Source organism: Portunus trituberculatus, chromosome 35 (assembly GCF_017591435.1).
Source record: "Portunus trituberculatus isolate SZX2019 chromosome 35, ASM1759143v1, whole genome shotgun sequence".
NCBI classification, from domain to species: Eukaryota; Metazoa; Arthropoda; class Malacostraca; order Decapoda; family Portunidae; genus Portunus; species Portunus trituberculatus.
Window position 1 is genome coordinate 17,742,505 of NC_059289.1, and position 12,478 is coordinate 17,754,982.

A 12,478-nucleotide genomic window follows, 5' to 3' on the forward strand; every position below is an offset into this window, starting at 1 on the left:
ACGTATTTAATTTACAGTTGGATGGTTCACATACTAAAAGTCTAAATGTAAACACCTCTTTGAAAGTTACTTTTGCCACAAAAATTGTCTATACATAATTTTAATGGAGCGTTCCAACACAGTTACAGCAGTAGGGCGCTTGTGTTGAATATTTCCAGCGCCGACGCTGTCTCATTCATGCTGTTCTTCCATTCATCTAGCCAGTATGCTCTACAACCTTATTTTATGTGCTATATGTATACAATGATTGATCCCATGTAACTATAGGCACTGAATCTTACTGCATCAGATTGATCATTATTATATATTCCTTATGATGTAACTCTTAATTCTTGTTCTTGTTCTTGTTCTTGTTCTTATTCTTTTTCTTCTTTTCACTGATTCTTGATGTGTATGTCAGATTTGAATCAGCTGGAAATATCTCTTGAACCATACCCAAAAACAAATCAAATCCCTTCACGCACAGGTTGCAATTAAAGAAAACTTCCTTCATGCAATTTACATTTTTGTATCATAAAAATCAAGGAAGATAGTTAGAGGGAAGGCAGCACATGCCTATATATACCGCTGCACCAAAAAAGTGAAGCCAGTGGGTGGAAATATGATCGAGGCTGTGGGCTGATCAGCTTACTATCACAAGTCACAACTTTACACCCAAAACATTTGCCTCTCCGTAAGCAATGGGAAATTACCACTTTCCTATTAATTACTAGTTACACCCAAAACATTTGCCTCTCCTGTGTTAAGCAATGGGAAATTGCCACTTTCTTTTCCATTACTACAGAAAAGAGCTGAAAACTTAATTATGTAAACCACATTATAGTTTCCTAAATATGTCATGTACTTCTATATAACTGTATGAATACGAAATAGCTACAATATTCAAAGAAATACAACAGGACATTTCCGGGAGAAATTATGGGAAAATTATTATTTTTTTCTTATTTATTGCATGTCAAGGAAGAAATAGTGAAGTAAAATTTCAGTGATTGATGCTTTTCTAATACACATGTAGTGACACGAAATCACGTTATTCTAAATTAAATAGAGAGAGAGAGAGAGAGAGAGAGTATTCGACATGTGTTACGGCGGATTCACACGTGTCAATATGTGACTGAAATTGCATGGCGCTAGCTAGAAGTATCGACTGAGCCCTTCTAGTCGAAACACGTTCACACATAGATACTGGGAAGTATGGGCTGGTTGGCTGCCTGCGGGAAGTGAATGTAAACAAACAGCTACCCAACAAGATGTCTTCCTCTGGTGATGACTATTGCGATCAAATTAAATTCTCACAAGTATTCACTTCTCACCTTCAAAAACACCCTGCATAGAGGGTAGCAGTCATCAAAGAGTAGCAGCTGTCTCATCAAACGTTGATTTGTGTAATCTTTTTTTTTTTTTTTTTTTGCTCTATAATTCATTTTCAGGGTTCCAGATGTGCTCCTTTTCCCTCACCAACTCCAACATCTTCTCTACATCTGGACACCACAATTTCGAACCTTTTTCCGTGACATCACAGCGTAAATAAAGTTGCAAATCGACTGAACAAGACCAACATGTTGATCTTGTTTTGTAACTTTTTTTTCCAGTTGCTAAGCACCGATATTTAGTCGCAAAATCTACCGACTTGCAATTCCAGTCGCAATTTGACATGTATGAACCCACCTTTAAATAATTCCTATACCAAGAAAAATCAACTTTCAGGCCATCTTATATCTGATTTACAATTTAAATGCGCACATGTATGCAGTATGTACATATGTGTACATGACTTGATTCAGCCATACGTTTGCCTCAAAGATAGCTACCCACCTCTCACCTAAGTCTACCAAAGCTGGTGAACACTATATTATCTCATTTGTATGTGATTTACCGCCTAAATCTTCATGCCACGTTATGCCACGAATATTACGAGTCTTTTGAGGTCTAATATATGGTGGGAAGCCTCAAAACATGGATATAAGACGGAAAATAAGAAGCGTAACTTAGGCGTTCCCACGTATTTTCAATGGGCGGCTGGTAATGTTTTGGGTATAAGGGGGGTAGGGGCAGCAGCGTGCTGGCTTCACTTCTGTGACGTCATGCCGCCTTCTCTTATTCGACCTCCTTGATAAAAATACATCAAGAGCATGTTATAAACAGAGATCGAGGCAGAATATATGATTTGTACGGTCCATTTGTTTTATATAAAGATAATACTCACATGCAGGGGTGTTTCTAGACCCCTGGGGGGCCTAGGAGGACCATGGGGCCCCCGGCCCGGAATGATGATGAATGAAGTTCAGGGCAACGGATCAGTAAATGAATATTTTATTAAAGAATTAACAAAAAATAAATGGTAAATAACATGAATAACATAAACCTGGTCCGTCGGGGCCCTAGGCAACTGCCCATGTTGCCTACTCCATTGCAACGCCTCTGCTTACATGATCAACATTTATACAGCTCAGAAACAGCGTGTGCATGTATAAATTAATTAATTTATGCACAGGTAGAAGGCTAGACATAGCGGAGGAAATCAAATAGAGGTGAGTGAGGAATAGAGGAGAAAGAGCGGGGATGAGCTGGAATGAAGTAGGATAGGGATGAGAGAACGGAGATTCTTGGATGGGATAGGGTAAGGATGAGAACCAGAAAAGGGGAGATGCGATGAGAATGAAGGATATGACGAGAAAAAGAGATGGATAAAATGGGATATCGGTGAGTGAAAAATGAGGATTGAAAGGCGAGAAGGGTAAGATAATGAGTTTCTAAGTGAGAGAATTTTAAGAATAAACATTATTGTCACTTTATAATACCCATAAGCTTTAAGTATTATTGGTATAATGTTTTGCGTGTGTGTGTGTGTGTGTGTGTGTGTCATAGTTATTTCAAGACAACCACCTATACCCGCCGCATCGAGAAATGGACTGTAGGGCGCTGTAAAGGGGAATTCCCCAGACACCAGTGTCGCCATTATCACGTCTACTTCTTTCTTCAACTCCCCTCAACCTACATAAGCTCTGCTTCTGTCTTTCCCTCTTTGTGTTTCTATATAAATTGATGTATTTTCGAAGTTTATTATTTTTTTTATTATATTTATTATTTTTTTTTTTACGGTAAGGCCTATAGCGCCTGTAGGCTCACTTGAAGAGTGTGTAGGAAGCACTGTTCTTCCGCCCATTAGTGGCGCAGGCAATTTTATTTATAGTGGTACCCATATTATAGGGCCCATATCACCACCTAAACTCATCTTCGGTGTAACCACCTAGAACCTGGGGTATCATGGTGATATGTAAGTAACTTTAAACCACTCGACAAATGGCTGTACGTGGTAGGATTCGTACCTACGCGTGGACGTCTGCCCGATCCCACACTCACCACTGCCTCCGGAATTATTATAACTTTTGTTCCACACTACCATATGCACTGAGGTAAAAATCAAAAGGTGTTTTCTTTATAAATGTTTCGTTTCTCCCAGTCGTAAACGTGGCAATGAGAGAGAGAGAGAGAGAGACCGCCGCTTCACCATAGAAATTTTTGGCGTCGTAGACACGTTCTCGCTACGAATCATTCTTCTCTCTTCAAGCTTGCTATATGGTCACCTTCATAACCAAGCTAAGGTAGTTATTTACAACGTGAATAGGTAACTCTTGGAAGAAAAGGCAAACGGAGCACCTATACTGCCAGTGATCTGTGGAGATATGGCAAAACTGATTGATTGATTGATACATTTATTGTTGAATTAATAAATAATTACAACAAAGGAGGAGGATGGACCTTGCCACCCACCCCCTGGGCAAAGACTTAAGGTTAAAGTATCAAAAATATAACACTGAACAATATACATAACAAGAATACAAGTAGTTCAGTAAATAAGTACAGATATTGCACACCTTATTGCATACACATCCTACAGTCTGGGAGCAAACTGAGGATATTCCTTGAGTATATCCTGAGAGTGGCTGAATCTAGGAGATGGTCAATGAGGCTGTATAAATCATGTTGACCTTGTGGCCTAAATTTAGCAATGAGAGGACATTCCATGATATAGTGAGGCAGTGTGTGTCCCCTTGGTGCACCACACAGCACGCACCAGGAGAAACACTGGCTTTCCAAAAGTATTTGTAGCCTAATCTGAGCCTCATTGCCACCCTGTCATGTGATGCAGTGTGTTTCCCATAGGTGTAAGCACAGCTCTGGGAGACGTGCATAGTGAAGACTAGTGCTACTGCCCCTATGGCAACAAAGCTCCAACTGATCACTAATGCCACTATGCACAAAGTCCTTAATGCTACTCTTAATATAACCCAGAGTGTACTCAGTGCTAGGGTTCACTGTGTCATCTTGTAGGGCACACTGAGCAAGGTAATCTGCTTTTTCATTTAGCGGGACACCCACATGAGAGGGTATCCAGATGAAATGGACCGTGGCACCGGCACCTTCTAGGGCGTGGATGAGATCAAGACACTTATTAACTAGATCACAGTCCATAGAGGAGGTGGATTGAAGGGCATACAATGCATCCTGACTGTCAATAAAGAAATATACATTCTTATGGAGAGGCGCCACTGTATGGAGTGCCTCCAGTACAGCATACAGTTCTGCTCTAGTAGAAGACATGTGTGCAGGGAGCTACCTGGAAACCTCAGTATCAGTGTAGAGACTGGCAGAGATGTAGTCACGGATGAGCAGCCCACATCCAGACCTGCTGCCATAGACTGACCCATCACAATAAACATGAATAGCCTGGACGTGTGGGTACTTGGACAATTTAGTCATGAACATGTCTTGCAGCACATGAGGGAGCCAGTCCCTCTTGGGCTGATGCAGAGATTGAATATTAACACTGACATGGTGAGGGTTCCAGGTGGGTTGTAGCAGTGACATAACAACGTTAATACAATCCTCAGCTACACCTACACTTGTCAGTAATCCCAAGATCTTCCTGAGGTATGGTGTTGTAAGAGTGCGAGGATCATGATACAGGGGGGTCAGTGATCCCTTTAGAAAGTCAGAGTCCGTGCATAGCATCCGACTAATTGTGCAACAAGTAATTTCCTGTACCCTACACATAATACTCGGCAGATGCAGTTCAGCTCTGAGGACTTCAATCCATGCAGTCCTGGGCAGTTGCGTCCTCCCTGCTGAGTCGGAAGGACGTCATAATTATCACTCTCCGTGTTTACATGAGTTGCAGCCCCTACAAGAGAAAATCAGAAGTGATTTGGAGTGAACACGCCTACTCAGTGGCTACTGAGGGAGGTCTAGGCCCGTTTTGCCAGCCAGAAACAAGCCAGAAGAAGACAGAAAATAAGCGTCCGTGCCTGGGTTTGGTGGTGCCCCCGCCACAAAGCCTGCTGCTTCCCACGTGGGCCCAGCACAAAGGACTATGCTCGTCGCAGGCACTGTTGAGGTGGAGGTAGGCGTAGCAGCCCTAGAGGACATGGAGATTGTTGAGGAGCCTCGTCCTGCACCATCTGGCAAGGAAAAACACCAGGAAAATGCTGCTGCTGACCAGATTCCCTGTCGAGATGTACCTGCCCCGGCCACCTCGGACCGTAAACAAAGGCGTCGTCTGTTCTTCCCTGTTGGCCATGGGAAGACAGCCAGTGAGCTTTTCAGCTGGTTTGCTGCCCTGCTGAAACAACACCCAGACCTGCAGCCACTCTACAAGGAGGGACGGAACCAGCCCTATATAACGGTCAGTACTGACTCCTCCTTTTACGCCACCCTGTTGAGTGAGGGCTTTCTGGGCCTGGTTATGGAGTGCCCTGGCGACGATGGCACTCACCCTGTTATTATCCATGGAGTGGCGACCCACATCAATGTCAACCTGATAGAGGTACCAGCTGGATTCCATGGGCTGAAGAGGAGGATGGTGGGGCAGATGGCAAGGCCCCAACTGTTGGGAGTGGTGACAGGTAAGGTGCCCAGTGAGGTGCATCTCCTGGGCCTTGGACGTCGGCGTGTGGAGCGGTATACACCTGAACCTGACCTGTGCCGCCACTGTAGTCGCTGGGGACACAAGGAGTGGCGCTGCCAGTCTGCCCTCGCTGCAGGTACTGTGCTGGCCCCATAAGTCAGCACAGTGCCTGGATAAGATCAAGGAGGGCACCAAAATCCCTCCTCGCTGCTGCAATTGTAGGGGTGACCACAACGCCCACTCCACCCTCTGCACTGTCAGGCCTCGGCCCCAAAGGGAGCCTGCCACGGATGAGGTGAGTCGGCCCAGGCTTGTGTTCCGCCAGGCTCCACCTCCCAGACCAACGCCTGGGCGACGAAGCCCTCCTTCTCGGCCGCTGCCCCTCACCTGTCCCAGCCTTCCTGCCCCACCGCTGGCACTTCAACCACACCTGCCGTGTTCCCACCTTTGCCGCAGCGCACTGCTACAGTGCCCCTGTGCCTCTAAACACAGTGTCCCAGGCAGGCATCACTCAGGAACTGCCTGGCACCGACGCTACCCAGCAGCTAATGGCGGTGGTGAGTGCACTAGCCGCCAAAGTGGACAATCTGACTGCAACAGTCTCTGGTCTTAGTACCGAGTTTGCCGCCTTCAAGAACCAGCAGCACACAGTATGCAGTGAGACCTCCACTGTGGCCCCAACCCCATCCCTAGCCAGCGGTGCTCAACAGGGCCAAGGAGAGAGTGCCGTGTGTCAGCATAGCCTGTGCGACCCACCCACGAAAAGGACAAGGCCGCAGGGCAATGTGCAACTGCTGCTGCACCCACACCGAGGATGGATACCCCCGTCAAGCCAGTCAAGGGAGCCACACGACAGCCCCGGAGCCTCTCAGGGATGGCCCTGCTCCCCTGCTTCAGAGAGCAAGTCACCTGTGGCAGACTGTGAGGAGGATGCTGCAGGTGAATGGACACTGGTCAGCCGAAAGAAGAAGCGGTGCTACAGCCCAATCCCAGCCCGGACTGCCAACCCCGAGCCGGACCAGGGACACCTGAAGACTGCCAGCCCGAGCCAGACCAGGGACATCTGAAGACTGCCAGCTCCGAGCCAGACCAGGGACATCTGAAGACTGCCAGCCCCGAGCCAGACCAGGGACATCTGATGGCAGCCATGCAGATGCTGATGGAGCAGATGTCTCGCCTGACACAGGAAGTGGATGGCCTGAAGACACAGATGCAACACCATCGCGATGAACGGTAAGACTTTCCGCACCCTAACATGGAATGTCAATGGTCTACATGCCCGTTTCACTGACTTACACTCTCATGTCCTTCTCCATAAGCCTGACATTATTGCCTTACAGGAGGTAGGGCCAAGGGTGCCTGAGCTGCGGGTTATGCCTCCCACACCCTCAGTTGTGGTGACGGCAGTAGTCGGGGGATGGCCACTTACATTAAACATGGGATTCCAGTTAACTTCATGGAAATGGGGGTCACTGAGGGTATTGAATTTATTACTGTTTGCTTGCACACTGTGGGTGAAATTATTTACTTTGTAAACATGTACATTCATGCTGGTGCCTTAAATATTGCAAATTTTCCTGAATATGTTCTTGAAGAGCAAAGTGTTATCATGGGTGACCTTAATGCCAGGCATAAGGAATTAGGAAGCCACCTCACCACCAATGCCAATGGTGTGCGCTGGAAGGCTTTCCTTGACACCACAGATACAGCTGTACTTACTGGGGACCACACACCCACACATGTTCAAGGAGGCAGACTTGATTATGTAGCCCTCATCAATATGCCAACATATACTGCCCAAACTTATCTTGTCAGGTCATTGCTGAGCGACCACTTCGCCCTGGAGACGACCCTCCCGGTGCAGTCCGCCCGGCAGTGCCCAGGAAGCGCTTGACGGTGCCACCATCCAGGATGACGGACCTCGTCGTCCATGTGGTGGCGTGGTACGCTGCCGTGAAGGGCTCCTTTGCTGATGCAGAGGCACTGTACGACGGACTCCTGCACACCATCGAGGGATTCATCGCGACTCAAGGGTTCCAGCAAGGGCCCATGCTCCACGCCGCTGGACTTACGCTACCGACCCTGTCATTCTGAACTGCCAACAGACGCTCGCTGCCTACCAGAGACGTTGGCAGCTCAACCCAGCAGACACAGAGTCACGGGATGCCATGGTTACCGTGGCTCGACACCTCACGGATCTGCGGCAGCAGGAAAGGAAGAAGTACTGGGTCTCCTTCCTGGACAAGGTGCGCAGGACCCGGTCCCTCCGGGAGGTGTGGCACCATGTCAACAGCGTCCGGGGCAAGTCCAGACGGCAGGTGTGTGACCCTGATCCTGCAGGCAGGGCACGAGAACTCGTCTTGCAGTGGAAGGAAGCCTCATCCTTCTCTGGCCTTCCTGTGGAACACCAGGAGGCGCTTGATCAGCAAAGACCACGAAGGATGGAGTTGCTTTGCCACAGTGTTCCTCTGCTGGACGACACCTGTGTGCCTATCACGCATGACGAACTCCTCTCGGCAGTCAAGTTGGGCAAGTCAACAGCTCCTGGCAAGGATGGCATCACCTATGATATCCTCAATGCTCTCCTGGAGGTAAAGGTAGACAACCCTATCTTGGATTTATTTAACATGTCTTTCACTGCAGGCAAGCTTCCCGCTCTTGGAAAACAGCCATCGTCATCCCAATACCCAAAGGTGATGGCACCTTTCGCCCTATTTCTCTCACCAGCTGTCTGTGTAAGATGATGGAACGGGTAATATTGAACAGACTTATATACAAGGTGGGCCATGTACTCTCTGGCAATGTACATGGCTTCCTAAAAGGTCACTCTACAAGTCATTGTTTTGTTGAGTGTCTTATAAATAAGGATGCTACCTGCAGAGCTTTCGTTGATCTCAAGGGTGCCTTTGACAGGGCCAACAAAGATGTTATTATGGAGGAACTCATTCTCAAAGGTGTCAAAGGTAGATTATTAGGATGGATCAGGGACTATTTGTACAATAGAACAGCACAGGTTTGGTTTCAAGGTGCAGTCTCCTCTGAGGAAGTTTTTGAGCTTGGAACACCACAGGGTGGAGTCCTTAGTCCAATGCTTTTCAATGTTTTAATGGACAAAATTGCATGCTGTTCCTTTCCGCAGGGCACCCAGGTCCTCATCTATGCTGATGACATACTCCTCCAATGCCCCACACCCAGGATTCTCCAGGTTGCTTTGTCACAACTGGCAGCGTTGTGTGTCCAAATGGGACTAGTGATTAATGAATGTAAAACAAAATTTCAAGCTAAAGGGAAGGTCTCTCGGCTGCCCACTGTAAATAACATTCCCATCCCTAGAGTTCATATACACAAGTACCTGGGTGTTCAGATGAGCTTTAGGAAGTCTCTTCAAGCCGTCCACTATGTTCGAGACCTCTGTCTGCCACGGCTAGCACCACTTCGGCTGCTAGCCAACAGGGGCCTGGGGCGGGCATTCCAGTCCTAAGAATGTTCTATATATCTGTCATACGGTCCCTTATTGATTATGCCGCCCTGTTTTAATACAGTTTAGTGCCACCCAACTCCGTCCCCTGGAGCTTGTACAGAATGAAGCCATGCGGATAATCTTGGGATGCCCCAGGACTGCACGGATTGAAGTCCTCAGAGCTGAACTGCACCTGCCGAGTATTATGTGTAGGGTACAGGAAATGACTTGTCGCACAATTAGTCGGATGCTATGCACGGGCTCTGACTCTCTAAAGGGATCACTGACCCCCTGTATCATGATCCTCGCACTCCTACAACACCATACCTCAGGAAGATCTTGGGAGTACTGACAAGTGTAGGTGTAGCCGAGGCTTGTATTAACGTTGTTATGTCACCGCTGCAACCCGCCTGGAACCCTCACCGTGTCAGTGTTGATATTCACTCACTGCATCAGCCCAAGAGGGACTGGCTCCCTCATGTGCTGCAAGACATGTTCATGACTAAATTGTCCAAGTACCCACACGTTCAGGCTATTCATGTTTATTGTGATGGGTCAGTCAATGGCAGCAGGTCTGGATGTGGGCTGTTCATCCGTGACTACATCTCTGCCAGTCTCTACACTGACACTGAGGTTTCCAGGCGGCTCCCTGCACCCATGTCTTCCACTAGAGCAGAACTGTATGCTGTACTGGAGGCGCTCCACATTGTGGCGCCTCTCCATAAGAATGTATATTTCTTTATTGACAGTCAGGCTGCATTGTACGCCCTTCAATCCACCTCCCCATGGACTGTGATCTAGTTAATAAGTGTCTTGATCTCATCCACGCCCTAGAAGGTGCTGGTGCCACGGTCCATTTCATCTGGATACCCTCTCATGTGGGTATCCCGCTAAATGAAAAAGCAGACCACCTTGCTCAGTGTGCCCTACAAGATGACACAGTGGACCCTGGCACTGAGTACACTCTGGGTTATGTTAAGAGTAGCATTAAGGACTTTGTACAAAGTAGCATTAGTGATCAGTTGGAGCTTTGTTGCCATAGGGGCAGTAGCACTAGTCTTCACTATGCACGTGTCTCCCAGAGCTGTGCTTACACCTACGGGAGACACACTGCATCACATGACAGGGTGGCAATGAGGCTCAGATTAGGCTACAAATACTTTTGGGAAGTCAGTGCTTCTCCTGGTGTGTGCTGTGTGCTGCACCAAGGGGACACACTCTGCGTCACTATATCATGGAATGTCCTCTCATTGCTAAATTTAGGCCACAAGGTCAGCATGACTTGTACAGCCTCATTGACCATCTCCTAGACTCTGCCACCCTCAGGGATATACTCAGGGAATATCCTCAGTTTGCTCCCAGACTGTAGGATGTCTTAGGCAATAAGGTGTGCAATATGTGTATTTATTTATTGAAATACTTGTATTCTTGTTGTGTATACTGTCCAGAGTTATTTTTGTGATACTTTAACCTTAAGTCTTTGCCCAGGGGGTGGGTGGCAAGGCCCATCCTCCTCCTTTGTTGTAATTATTTATTAATTCAACAATAAATGTATCAATCAATCAATGTACTGCTTACTCTGTATAAAAGCCTTATCCGTCCATGTATGGAGTACTCTTCGCATGTTTGGGGGGGTTCCAGTCACACAATTTTGCTTGATAGGGTAGAATCGAAAGCTCTTCGTCTCATCAACTCCCCTCCTCTCACTAACTGTCTTCAGCCTCTTTCTCACCGCCCAAATGTTGCATCCCTTTCTATCTTTTATCGCTATTTTCATGCTAACTGTTCTACTGATCTTGCTAACTGCATGCCTCCCCTTCTGCGGCCTCCCTGCACAATGCTTTCTTCTTCCTCTCATCCCTATTCTGTCCAACTCTCTAATGCAAGAGTTAACCAGTACTCTCATTCATCTCTTTCACTGGTAAACTCTGGAACTCCCTCCCTGCATCTGTATTTCCGAATTCCTACGACTTATCATCTTCTAAGGAGGTATCCAGGCATTTGCTCCCCTACTTTGGCTGACAGTTTTTGCACTTTTTACACTTTTTAGAGAGCCAGCACTCAAGTAGGCATTTTTTTTTTTACTTTCTTTTTTTATTTACCCTTGGCTGGCCCTCTTCCCAATGTAAAAAAAAAAAAAAAAAAAAAATATATATATATATATATATATATATATATATATATATATATATATATATATATATATATATATATATATGTATATATATATTGTTATGGTCATGGCTGCAGTTAACTGCTACAGCTCACTAGAGTGTTATCCTGGCGAGGACGCCAACTTTGTTACGGTCAGCACAGTGGGGAATATAACACTCCACAGAGTCCCCACTACTATAAATCACAGCAGCCGTAACCCTCAGGTTCTTTAAAGGTCGCCAACAGTGTATAACTTCCCCCACTGTAAGGGAATCTCCTTAGCAACTCCTTATCCTCCTGTACCCAACCAAGTAGAAATTATAAATGGTAGATGTTATGTGTAACAGGGCGAGGCCTTAATACCCCCTAGAGAAACCGCCCACAAGGACAATTCCACCCACTTCTCTTTGAAGTATTAATGCCTCTCCACACGCCTTGCCCACAGACTGTGATAAATCACAGACTGGGACAACATGCGCAGTATATTACTATACTATCCTACTATGACAAGTGCTTACTAACACCTGTCAGACTGACTCCCCTAGCCTACGACTTCTACAAAATATGATGTGTACAGCACATCCGGTGGTGTACACACAAGTCCAGACACCACCTACGGGTGACAACAGTCATACAAGGAGTCCAGATACTCGTCACAGACAAGTCTGACGGACGAAAACTACGCACAAACCGGCCGACAGCATGAAGCTTCTCAGCCTTCACTAGCGTGTGTGGCTACAACCACTACAATACAGTATACTACTGGGGCTATACAAAAGACGATGGGGGCACACAGCCGCCCACCAAACCCCACTGGTGACTACAACCACCAACAGCAACAATGGGACGCGACACCAACGCGTCCCTCCGTGTAGCCACACCCGAGTGGACAAACGCACGAGAAATGCAGCCAAACTTGCCACGCTTCTCTCAGAACAACAAGCCTGTTGTTCTAC